General features: G+C 34.7%; 9 non-coding genes across 9 annotated transcripts; all 9 read right to left on the bottom strand.

The window, feature by feature from the left end:
- Positions 1 to 220: 220 nt before the first annotated feature.
- Positions 221 to 302, bottom strand: TRNAS-GCU (transfer RNA serine (anticodon GCU)). Its single transcript has one exon. It is a non-coding gene; the product is annotated as a tRNA-Ser (tRNA).
- Positions 303 to 1,348: 1,046 nt separating this feature from the next.
- Positions 1,349 to 1,430, bottom strand: TRNAS-GCU (transfer RNA serine (anticodon GCU)). The gene has a single exon. It is a non-coding gene; the product is annotated as a tRNA-Ser (tRNA).
- A 430-nt stretch (positions 1,431 to 1,860) lies between these two features.
- On the bottom strand, positions 1,861 to 1,942 carry TRNAS-GCU (transfer RNA serine (anticodon GCU)). The gene has a single exon. It is a non-coding gene; the product is annotated as a tRNA-Ser (tRNA).
- Positions 1,943 to 4,004: 2,062 nt separating this feature from the next.
- TRNAS-GCU (transfer RNA serine (anticodon GCU)) lies at positions 4,005 to 4,086 on the bottom strand. Its single transcript has one exon. It is a non-coding gene; the product is annotated as a tRNA-Ser (tRNA).
- A 2,166-nt stretch (positions 4,087 to 6,252) lies between these two features.
- On the bottom strand, positions 6,253 to 6,334 carry TRNAS-GCU (transfer RNA serine (anticodon GCU)). The gene has a single exon. It is a non-coding gene; the product is annotated as a tRNA-Ser (tRNA).
- A 1,046-nt stretch (positions 6,335 to 7,380) lies between these two features.
- TRNAS-GCU (transfer RNA serine (anticodon GCU)) lies at positions 7,381 to 7,462 on the bottom strand. The gene has a single exon. It is a non-coding gene; the product is annotated as a tRNA-Ser (tRNA).
- A 942-nt stretch (positions 7,463 to 8,404) lies between these two features.
- TRNAS-GCU (transfer RNA serine (anticodon GCU)) lies at positions 8,405 to 8,486 on the bottom strand. Its single transcript has one exon. It is a non-coding gene; the product is annotated as a tRNA-Ser (tRNA).
- Positions 8,487 to 9,429: 943 nt separating this feature from the next.
- On the bottom strand, positions 9,430 to 9,511 carry TRNAS-GCU (transfer RNA serine (anticodon GCU)). Its single transcript has one exon. It is a non-coding gene; the product is annotated as a tRNA-Ser (tRNA).
- Positions 9,512 to 10,453: 942 nt separating this feature from the next.
- Positions 10,454 to 10,535, bottom strand: TRNAS-GCU (transfer RNA serine (anticodon GCU)). The gene has a single exon. It is a non-coding gene; the product is annotated as a tRNA-Ser (tRNA).
- Between the last annotated feature and the right edge of the window lie 1,490 nt (positions 10,536 to 12,025).

The following is a 12,025-nucleotide window of genomic DNA, read 5'->3' as shown; positions in this document are numbered from 1 at the left end:
ACAAAAAATCATAACATACACATCTGGCCAATGACATGACTTCTACTATTACAGTAATTGTAGATTTTCACTTAATGTGTTCTATGTATGTCTTTAATGAAAAGCATTGTTCATTGAAGAAGATTTCTTAATTGAATTAGTTTATTTTTGACATTTGAGTGTCACTTCACTTATGAAGCATTATTTGTAAAATCCCATTTCCAAGCATACAATTCCAAACCGACAAGGATGGGATTTGAACTCATGCGTGCAGAGCACAATGGATTAGCAGTCCATCGCCTTAACCACTCGGCCACCTCGTCTTTCTGGCACAAAAAAGATGGGTTTTCGGACAACACTTGTCATATTTTAAATCAATTCTTTATACTTTGTTGGTTGTGTTCTCATCAATATCACAGGCTTGTTAGCAAGTCCACTTTCAAGTGAGCCTTTGCTTAAAGAACATTTAATATACTTGAAATGTAACCTATATTTGTGAACTACTGCACCATCATGTTGATCCATCACAAATGACAAAAAATCATAACTTACAAATCTGGCCAATGACATGACTTCTACTATAACAGTAATGGTAGTTTTTCCCTAAATGTGTGCTATGAATGTCTTTAATGAAAAGCATTGTTCATTGAAGTAGATTTCTTAATTGAACTAGTATATTTTTGACATTTGAGTGTCAGCTTCACTTAAGAAGCATTATTTGCAAAAATTCCATTTCCAAGCAAACAATTCCAAACCGACGAGGATGGGATTTGAACCCATGCATGGAGAGCACAATGGATTGTGCTCTGCATGCATGGGTTCAAATCCCATCCTCGTTGGTTTGGAATTGTTTGCTTGGAAATGGAATTTTTGCAAATAATGCTTCATATGTGAAGTGAAGTGAAGTTCATCACCTTAACCACTCGGCCACCTCGTCATTCTGGCACAAATAAAGAAGGGTTTTCTGACACCACTTGTCTTGTTTTAAATCAATTATTTATACATTATTGGTTGTGTTCTCATCAATATCACAGGCTTGTTAGCAAGTCCACTTTCAAGTGAGCCTTTGCTTAAAAAACATTTATTTTACTTTAAACGTAACCTATATTTGTGAACTACTACACCATCATGTTGATCCATCACAAACGACAAAAAATCATAACATACACATCTGGCCAATGACATGACTACTCCTATAACAGTAATGGTAGATTTTCACTAAATGTGTTCTATGTATGTCTTTAATGAAAAGAATTGTTCATTGAAGTAGATTTCTTAATTGAATTAGTTTATTTTTGACTTTTGAGTGTCAGCTTCACTTATGAAGCATTATTTGCAAAATTCCATTTCCAAGCAAACAATTCCAAACCGACGAGGATGGGATTTGAACCCATGCGTGCAGAGCACAATGGATTAGCAGTCCATCGCCTTAACCACTCGGCCATCTCGTCTTTCTGGCACAAATAAAGAAGTATTTTCTGACACCACTTGTCATATTTTAAATCAATTCTTTATACATTGTTGGTTGTGTTCTCAGCAATATCACAGGCTTGTTAGCAATTCCACTTTCAAGTGAGCCTTTGCTTAAAGAACATTTATTTTATTTAAACATAACCTATATTTGTGAACTACTACACCAGCATGTTGATCTATCACAAACGACAAAAAATCATAACATACACATCTGGCCAATGACATGACTTCTACTATAACAGTAATGGTAGATTTTCACTTAATGTGTTCTATGTATGTCTTTAATGAAAAGCATTGTTCATTGAAGAAGATTTCTTAATTGAATTAGTTTATTTTTGACATTTGAGTGTCACTTCACTTATGAAGCATTATTTGTAAAATCCCATTTCCAAGCATACAATTCCAAACCGACAAGGATGGGATTTGAACTCATGCGTGCAGAGCACAATGGATTAGCAGTCCATCGCCTTAACCACTCGGCCACCTCGTCTTTCTGGCACAAAAAAGAAGGGTTTTCGGACAACACTTGTCATATTTTAAATCAATTCTTTATACTTTGTTGGTTGTGTTCTCATCAATATCACAGGCTTGTTAGCAAGTCCACTTTCAAGTGAGCCTTTGCTTAAAGAACATTTAATATACTTGAAATGTAACCTATATTTGTGAACTACTGCACCATCATGTTGATCCATCACAAATGACAAAAAATCATAACATACACATCTGGCCAATGACATGACTTCTACTATAACAGTAATGGTAGATTTTCACTAAATGTGTGCTATGTATGTCTTTAATGAAAAGCATTGTTCATTGAAGTAGATTTCTTAATTGAATTAGTTTATTTTTGACATTTGAGTGTCACTTCACTTATAAAGCATTATTTGTTAAATTCCATTTCAAGGCATTCAATTCCAAACCGATAAAGATGGGATTTGAACCCATGCGTGCAGAGGACAATGGATTAGCAGTCCATCGCCTAAACCACTCGGCCACCTCGTCTTTCTGGCAAAAATAAAGAAGTGTTGTCTGACACCACTTGTCATATTTTAAATCATTTCTTTACACATTGGTTGTGTTCTCAGCAATATCACAGGCTTGTTAGTAAGTCCACTTTCAAGTGAGCCTTTGCTTAAAGAACATTTATTTTACTTTAAACGTAACTTATATTTGTGAACTACTACACCATCATGTTGATCCATCACAAACGACAAAAAATCATAACATACAAATCTGGCCAATGACATGACGACTACTATAACAGTAATGGTAGATTTTCACTAAATGTGTTCTATGTATGTCTTTAATGAAAAGCATTGTTCATTGAAGTAGATTTCTTAATTGAACTAGTTTATTTTTGACATTTGAGTGTCTGCTTCACTTATGAAGCATTATTTGCAAAAATTCCATTTCCAAGCAAATAATTCCAAACCGACGAGGATGGGATTTGAACACATGGATGCAGAGCACAATGGATTGTGCTCTGCATGCATGGGTTCAAATCCCATCCTTATCGGTTTGGAATTGTTTGCTAGGAAATGGAATTTTTGCAAATAATGTTTTATAAGTGAAGTGAAGTCCATCGCCTTAACCACTCGGCCACCTCGTCTTTCTGGCACAAAAAAGAAGGGTTTTCTGACACCACTTGTCATATTTTAAATCAATTCTTTATGCATTGTTAGTTGTGTTCTTATCAATATCACAGGCTTGTTAGCAAGTCCACTTTCAAGTGAGCCTTTGCTTAAAGAACATTTATTTTACTTGAAATGTAACCTATATTTGTGAACTACTGCACCATCATGTTGATCCATCACAAATGACAAAAAATCATAACATACACATCTGGCCAATGACATGACTTCTACTATAACAGTAATGGTAGATTTTCACTAAATGTGTGCTATGTATGTCTTTAATGAAAAGCATTGTTCATTGAAGTAGATTTCTTAATTGAATTAGTTTATTTTTGACTTTTGAGTGTGAGCTTCACTTATGAAGCATTATTTGTAAAATTCCATTTCCAAGCATATAATTCCAAACCGACAAGGATGGGATTTGAATCCATGCGTGCAGAGCACAATGGATTAGCAGTCCATCGCCTTAACCACTCGGCCACCTCGTCTTTCTGGCACAAATAAAGAAGTGTTTTCTGACACCACTTGTCATATTTTAAATCAATTCTTTATACATTGTTGGTTGTGTTCTCATCAATATCACAGGCTTGTTAGCAATTCCACTTTCAAGTGAGCCTTTGCCTAAAGAACATTTATTTTATTTAAACATAACCTATATTTGTGAACTACTACACCAGCATGTTGATCCATCACAAACGACAAAAAATCATAACATACACATCTGGCCAATGACATGACTTCTACTATAACAGTAATGGTAGATTTTCACTTAATGTGTTCTATGTATGTCTTTAATGAAAAGCATTGTTCATTGAAGAAGATTTCTTAATTGAATTAGTTTATTTTTGACATTTGAGTGTCACTTCACTTATGAAGCATTATTTGTAAAATCCCATTTCCAAGCATACAATTCCAAACCGACAAGGATGGGATTTGAACTCATGCGTGCAGAGCACAATGGATTAGCAGTCCATCGCCTTAACCACTCGGCCACCTCGTCTTTCTGGCACAAAAAAGATGGGTTTTCGGACAACACTTGTCATATTTTAAATCAATTCTTTATACTTTGTTGGTTGTGTTCTCATCAATATCACAGGCTTGTTAGCAAGTCCACTTTCAAGTGAGCCTTTGCTTAAAGAACATTTAATATACTTGAAATGTAACCTATATTTGTGAACTACTGCACCATCATGTTGATCCATCACAAATGACAAAAAATCATAACTTACAAATCTGGCCAATGACATGACTTCTACTATAACAGTAATGGTAGTTTTTCCCTAAATGTGTGCTATGAATGTCTTTAATGAAAAGCATTGTTCATTGAAGTAGATTTCTTAATTGAACTAGTATATTTTTGACATTTGAGTGTCAGCTTCACTTAAGAAGCATTATTTGCAAAAATTCCATTTCCAAGCAAACAATTCCAAACCGACGAGGATGGGATTTGAACCCATGCATGGAGAGCACAATGGATTGTGCTCTGCATGCATGGGTTCAAATCCCATCCTCGTTGGTTTGGAATTGTTTGCTTGGAAATGGAATTTTTGCAAATAATGCTTCATATGTGAAGTGAAGTGAAGTTCATCACCTTAACCACTCGGCCACCTCGTCATTCTGGCACAAATTATGAAGTGTTTTCTGACACCACTTGTCATATTTTAAATCAATTCTTTATACATTGTTGGTTGTGTTCTCATCAATATCACAGGCTTGTTAGCAATTCCACTTTCAAGTGAGCCTTTGCTTAAAGAACATTTATTTTATTTAAACATAACCTATATTTGTGAACTACTACACCATCATGTTGATCCATCACAAATGACAAAAAATCATAACATACAAATCTGGCCAATGACATGACGACTACTATAACAGTAATGGTAGATTTTCACTAAATGTGTTCTATGTATGTCTTTAATGAAAAGCATTGTTCATTGAAGTAGATTTCTTAATTGAACTAGTTTATTTTTGACATTTGAGTGTCTGCTTCACTTATGAAGCATTATTTGCAAAAATTCCATTTCCAAGCAAATAATTCCAAACCGACGAGGATGGGATTTGAACACATGGATGCAGAGCACAATGGATTGTGCTCTGCATGCATGGGTTCAAATCCCATCCTTATCGGTTTGGAATTGTTTGCTAGGAAATGGAATTTTTGCAAATAATGTTTTATAAGTGAAGTGAAGTCCATCGCCTTAACCACTCGGCCACCTCGTCTTTCTGGCACAAAAAAGAAGGGTTTTCTGACACCACTTGTCATATTTTAAATCAATTCTTTATGCATTGTTAGTTGTGTTCTTATCAATATCACAGGCTTGTTAGCAAGTCCACTTTCAAGTGAGCCTTTGCTTAAAGAACATTTATTTTACTTGAAATGTAACCTATATTTGTGAACTACTGCACCATCATGTTGATCCATCACAAATGACAAAAAATCATAACATACACATCTGGCCAATGACATGACTTCTACTATAACAGTAATGGTAGATTTTCACTAAATGTGTGCTATGTATGTCTTTAATGAAAAGCATTGTTCATTGAAGTAGATTTCTTAATTGAATTAGTTTATTTTTGACTTTTGAGTGTGAGCTTCACTTATGAAGCATTATTTGTAAAATTCCATTTCCAAGCATATAATTCCAAACCGACAAGGATGGGATTTGAATCCATGCGTGCAGAGCACAATGGATTAGCAGTCCATCGCCTTAACCACTCGGCCACCTCTTCTTTCTGGCACAAATAAAGAAGTGTTTTCTGACACCACTTGTCATATTTTAAATCAATTCTTTATACATTGTTGGTTGTGTTCTCATCAATATCACAGGCTTGTTAGCAATTCCACTTTCAAGTGAGCCTTTGCCTAAAGAACATTTATTTTATTTAAACATAACCTATATTTGTGAACTACTACACCAGCATGTTGATCCATCACAAACGACAAAAAATCATAACATACACATCTGGCCAATGACATGACTTCTACTATAACAGTAATGGTAGATTTTCACTTAATGTGTTCTATGTATGTCTTTAATGAAAAGCATTGTTCATTGAAGAAGATTTCTTAATTGAATTAGTTTATTTTTGACATTTGAGTGTCACTTCACTTATGAAGCATTATTTGTAAAATCCCATTTCCAAGCATACAATTCCAAACCGACAAGGATGGGATTTGAACTCATGCGTGCAGAGCACAATGGATTAGCAGTCCATCGCCTTAACCACTCGGCCACCTCGTCTTTCTGGCACAAAAAAGATGGGTTTTCGGACAACACTTGTCATATTTTAAATCAATTCTTTATACTTTGTTGGTTGTGTTCTCATCAATATCACAGGCTTGTTAGCAAGTCCACTTTCAAGTGAGCCTTTGCTTAAAGAACATTTAATATACTTGAAATGTAACCTATATTTGTGAACTACTGCACCATCATGTTGATCCATCACAAATGACAAAAAATCATAACTTACAAATCTGGCCAATGACATGACTTCTACTATAACAGTAATGGTAGTTTTTCCCTAAATGTGTGCTATGAATGTCTTTAATGAAAAGCATTGTTCATTGAAGTAGATTTCTTAATTGAACTAGTATATTTTTGACATTTGAGTGTCAGCTTCACTTAAGAAGCATTATTTGCAAAAATTCCATTTCCAAGCAAACAATTCCAAACCGACGAGGATGGGATTTGAACCCATGCATGGAGAGCACAATGGATTGTGCTCTGCATGCATGGGTTCAAATCCCATCCTCGTTGGTTTGGAATTGTTTGCTTGGAAATGGAATTTTTGCAAATAATGCTTCATATGTGAAGTGAAGTGAAGTTCATCACCTTAACCACTCGGCCACCTCGTCATTCTGGCACAAATAAAGAAGGGTTTTCTGACACCACTTGTCTTGTTTTAAATCAATTATTTATACATTATTGGTTGTGTTCTCATCAATATCACAGGCTTGTTAGCAAGTCCACTTTCAAGTGAGCCTTTGCTTAAAAAACATTTATTTTACTTTAAACGTAACCTATATTTGTGAACTACTACACCATCATGTTGATCCATCACAAACGACAAAAAATCATAACATACACATCTGGCCAATGACATGACTACTCCTATAACAGTAATGGTAGATTTTCACTAAATGTGTTCTATGTATGTCTTTAATGAAAAGCATTGTTCATTGAAGTAGATTTCTTAATTGAATTAGTTTATTTTTGACTTTTGAGTGTCAGCTTCACTTATGAAGCATTATTTGCAAAATTCCATTTCCAAGCAAACAATTCCAAACCGACGAGGATGGGATTTGAACCCATGCGTGCAGAGCACAATGGATTAGCAGTCCATCGCCTTAACCACTCGGCCACCTCGTCTTTCTGGCACAAAAAAGAAGAGTTTTCTGACACCACTTGTCATATTTTAAATCAATTCTTTATGCATTGTTAGTTGTGTTCTTATCAATATCACAGGCTTGTTAGCAAGTCCACTTTCAAGTGAGCCTTTGCTTAAAGAACATTTATTTTACTTGAAATGTAACCTATATTTGTGAACTACTGCACCATCAAGTTGATCCATCACAAATGACAAAAAATCATAACATACACATCTGGCCAATGACATGACTTCTACTATAACAGTAATGGTAGATTTTCGCTAAATGTGTGCTATGTATGTCTTTAATGAAAAGCATTGTTCATTGACCTAGATTTCTTTATTGAATTAGTTTATTTTTGACATTTGAGTGTTACTTCACTTATGAAGCATTATTTGTAAAATTTCATTTCCAAGCATATAATTCCAAACCGACAAGGATGGGATTTGAATCCATGCGTGCAGAGCACAATGGATTAGCAGTCCATCGCCTTAACCACTCGGCCACCTCGTCTTTCTGGCACAAATAAAGAAGTATTTTCTGACACCACTTGTCATATTTTAAATCAATTCTTTATACATTGTTGGTTGTGTTCTCAGCAATATCACAGGCTTGTTAGCAATTCCACTTTCAAGTGAGCCTTTGCTTAAAGAACATTTATTTTATTTAAACATAACCTATATTTGTGAACTACTACACCAGCATGTTGATCTATCACAAATGACAAAAAATCATAACATACACATCTGGCCAATGACATGACTTCTACTATAACAGTAATGGTAGATTTTCACTTAATGTGTTCTATGTATGTCTTTAATGAAAAGCATTGTTCATTGAAGAAGATTTCTTAATTGAATTAGTTTATTTTTGACATTTGAGTGTCACTTCACTTATGAAGCATTATTTGTAAAATCCCATTTCCAAGCAAACAATTCCAAACCGACAAGGATGGGATTTGAACTCATGCGTGCAGAGCACAATGGATTAGCAGTCCATCGCCTTAACCACTCGGCCACCTCGTCTTTCTGGCACAAAAAAGAAGGGTTTTCGGACAACACTTGTCATATTTTAAATCAATTCTTTATACTTTGTTGGTTGTGTTCTCATCAATATCACAGGCTTGTTAGCAAGTCCACTTTCAAGTGAGAATTTGCTTAAAGAACATTTAATATACTTGAAATGTAACCTATATTTGTGAACTACTGCACCATCATGTTGATCCATCACAAATGACAAAAAATCATAACATACACATCTGGCCAATGACATGACTTCTACTATAACAGTAATGGTAGATTTTCACTAAATGTGTGCTATGTATGTCTTTAATGAAAAGCATTGTTCATTGAAGTAGATTTCTTAATTGAATTAGTTTATTTTTGACTTTTGAGTGTGAGCTTCACTTATGAAGCATTATTTGTAAAATTCCATTTCCAAGCATATAATTCCAAACCGACAAGGATGGGATTTGAATCCATGGGTGCAGAGCACAATGGATTAGCAGTCCATCGCCTTAACCACTCGGCCACCTCGTCTTTCTTGCACAAATAATGAAGTGTTTTCTGACACCACTTGTCATATTTTAAATCAATTCTTTATACATTGTTGGTTGTGTTCTCATCAATATCACAGGCTTGTTAGCAATTCCACTTTCAAGTGAGCCTTTGCTTAAAGAACATTTATTTTATTTAAACATAACCTATATTTGTGAACTACTACACCAGCATGTTGATCCATCACAAACGACAAAAAATCATAACATACACATCTGGCCAATGACATGACTTCTACTATAACAGTAATGGTAGATTTTCACTTAATGTGTTCTTTGTATGTCTTTAATGAAAAGCATTGTTCATTGAAGAAGATTTCTTAATTGAATTAGTTTATTTTTGACATTTGAGTGTCACTTCACTTATGAAGCATTATTTGTAAAATCCCATTTCCAAGCATACAATTCCAAACCGACAAGGATGGGATTTGAACTCATGCGTGCAGAGCACAATGGATTAGCAGTCCATCGCCTTAACCACTCGGCCACCTCGTCTTTCTGGCACAAAAAAGAAGGGTTTTCTGACACCACTTGTCATATTTTAAATCAATTCTTTATGCATTGTTAGTTGTGTTCTTATCAATATCACAGGCTTGTTAGCAAGTCCACTTTCAAGTGAGCCTTTGCTTAAAGAACATTTATTTTACTTGAAATGTAACCTATATTTGTGAACTACTGCACCATCAAGTTGATCCATCACAAATGACAAAAAATCATAACATACACATCTGGCCAATGACATGACTTCTACTATAACAGTAATGGTAGATTTTCGCTAAATGTGTGCTATGTATGTCTTTAATGAAAAGCATTGTTCATTGAACTAGATTTCTTAATTGAATTAGTTTATTTTTGACATTTGAGTGTCACTTCACTTATGAAGCATTATTTGTAAAATTTCATTTCCAAGCATATAATTCCAAACCGACAAGGATGGGATTTGAATCCATGCGTGCAGAGCACAATGGATTAGCAGTCCATCGCCTTAACCACTCGGCCACCTCGTCTTTCTGGCACAAATAAAGAAGTATTTTCTGACACCACTTGTCATATTTTAAATCAATTCTTTATACATTGTTGGTTGTGTTCTCAGCAATATCACAGGCTTGTTAGCAATTCCACTTTCAAGTGAGCCTTTGCTTAAAGAACATTTATTTTATTTAAACATAACCTATATTTGTGAACTACTACACCAGCATGTTGATCTATCACAAACGACAAAAAATCATAACATACACATCTGGCCAATGACATGACTTCTACTATAACAGTAATGGTAGATTTTCACTTAATGTGTTCTATGTATGTCTTTAATGAAAAGCATTGTTCATTGAAGAAGATTTCTTAATTGAATTAGTTTATTTCTGACATTTGAGTGTCACTTCACTTATGAAGCATTATTTGTAAAATCCCATTTCCAAGCATACAATTCCAAACCGACAAGGATGGGATTTGAACTCATGCGTGCAGAGCACAATGGATTAGCAGTCCATCGCCTTAACCACTCGGCCACCTCGTCTTTCTGGCACAAAAAAGAAGGGTTTTCGGACAACACTTGTCATATTTTAAATCAATTCTTTATACTTTGTTGGTTGTGTTCTCATCAATATCACAGGCTTGTTAGCAAGTCCACTTTCAAGTGAGCCTTTGCTTAAAGAACATTTAATATACTTGAAATGTAACCTATATTTGTGAACTACTGCACCATCATGTTGATCCATCACAAATGACAAAAAATCATAACATACACATCTGGCCAATGACATGACTTCTACTATAACAGTAATGGTAGATTTTCACTAAATGTGTGCTATGTATGTCTTTAATGAAAAGCATTGTTCATTGAAGTAGATTTCTTAATTGAATTAGTTTATTTTTGACTTTTGAGTGTGAGCTTCACTTATGAAGCATTATTTGTAAAATTCCATTTCCAAGCATATAATTCCAAACCGACAAGGATGGGATTTGAATCCATGCGTGCAGAGCACAATGGATTAGCAGTCCATCGCCTTAACCACTCGGCCACCTCGTCTTTCTTGCACAAATAATGAAGTGTTTTCTGACACCACTTGTCATATTTTAAATCAATTCTTTATACATTGTTGGTTGTGTTCTCATCAATATCACAGGCTTGTTAGCAATTCCACTTTCAAGTGAGCCTTTGCTTAAAGAACATTTATTTTATTTAAACATAACCTATATTTGTGAACTACTACACCAGCATGTTGATCCATCACAAACGACAAAAAATCATAACATACACATCTGGCCAATGACATGACTTCTACTATAACAGTAATGGTAGATTTTCACTTAATGTGTTCTATGTATGTCTTTAATGAAAAGCATTGTTCATTGAAGAAGATTTCTTAATTGAATTAGTTTATTTTTGACATTTGAGTGTCACTTCACTTATGAAGCATTATTTGTAAAATCCCATTTCCAAGCATACAATTCCAAACCGACAAGAATGGGATTTGAACTCATGCGTGCAGAGCACAATGGATTAGCAGTCCATCGCCTTAACCACTCGGCCACCTCGTCTTTCTGGCACAAAAAAGAAGGGTTTTCGGACAACACTTGTCATATTTTAAATCAATTCTTTATACTTTGTTGGTTGTGTTCTCATCAATATCACAGGCTTGTTAGCAAGTCCACTTTCAAGTGAGCCTTTGCTTAAAGAACATTTAATATACTTGAAATGTAACCTATATTTGTGAACTACTGCACCATCATGTTGATCCATCACAAATGACAAAAAATCATAACATACACATCTGGCCAATGACATGACTTCTACTATAACAGTAATGGTAGATTTTCACTAAATGTGTGCTATGTATGTCTTTATTGAAAAGCATTGTTCATTGAAGTAGATTTCTTAATTGAATTAGTTTATTTTTGACTTTTGAGTGTGAGCTTCACTTATGAAGCATTATTTGTAAAATTCCATTTCCAAGCATATAATTCCAAACCGACAAGGACGGGATTTGAATCCATGCGTGCAGA

Source organism: Taudactylus pleione, unplaced genomic scaffold (genome assembly GCF_031769625.1).
Source record: "Taudactylus pleione unplaced genomic scaffold, aTauple2 ptg000680l, whole genome shotgun sequence".
Lineage (NCBI taxonomy): Eukaryota > Metazoa > Chordata > Amphibia > Anura > Myobatrachidae > Taudactylus > Taudactylus pleione.
Note: the sequence above shows the minus strand (reverse complement) of the source record. Positions and strands in the feature narration are given on the sequence as shown.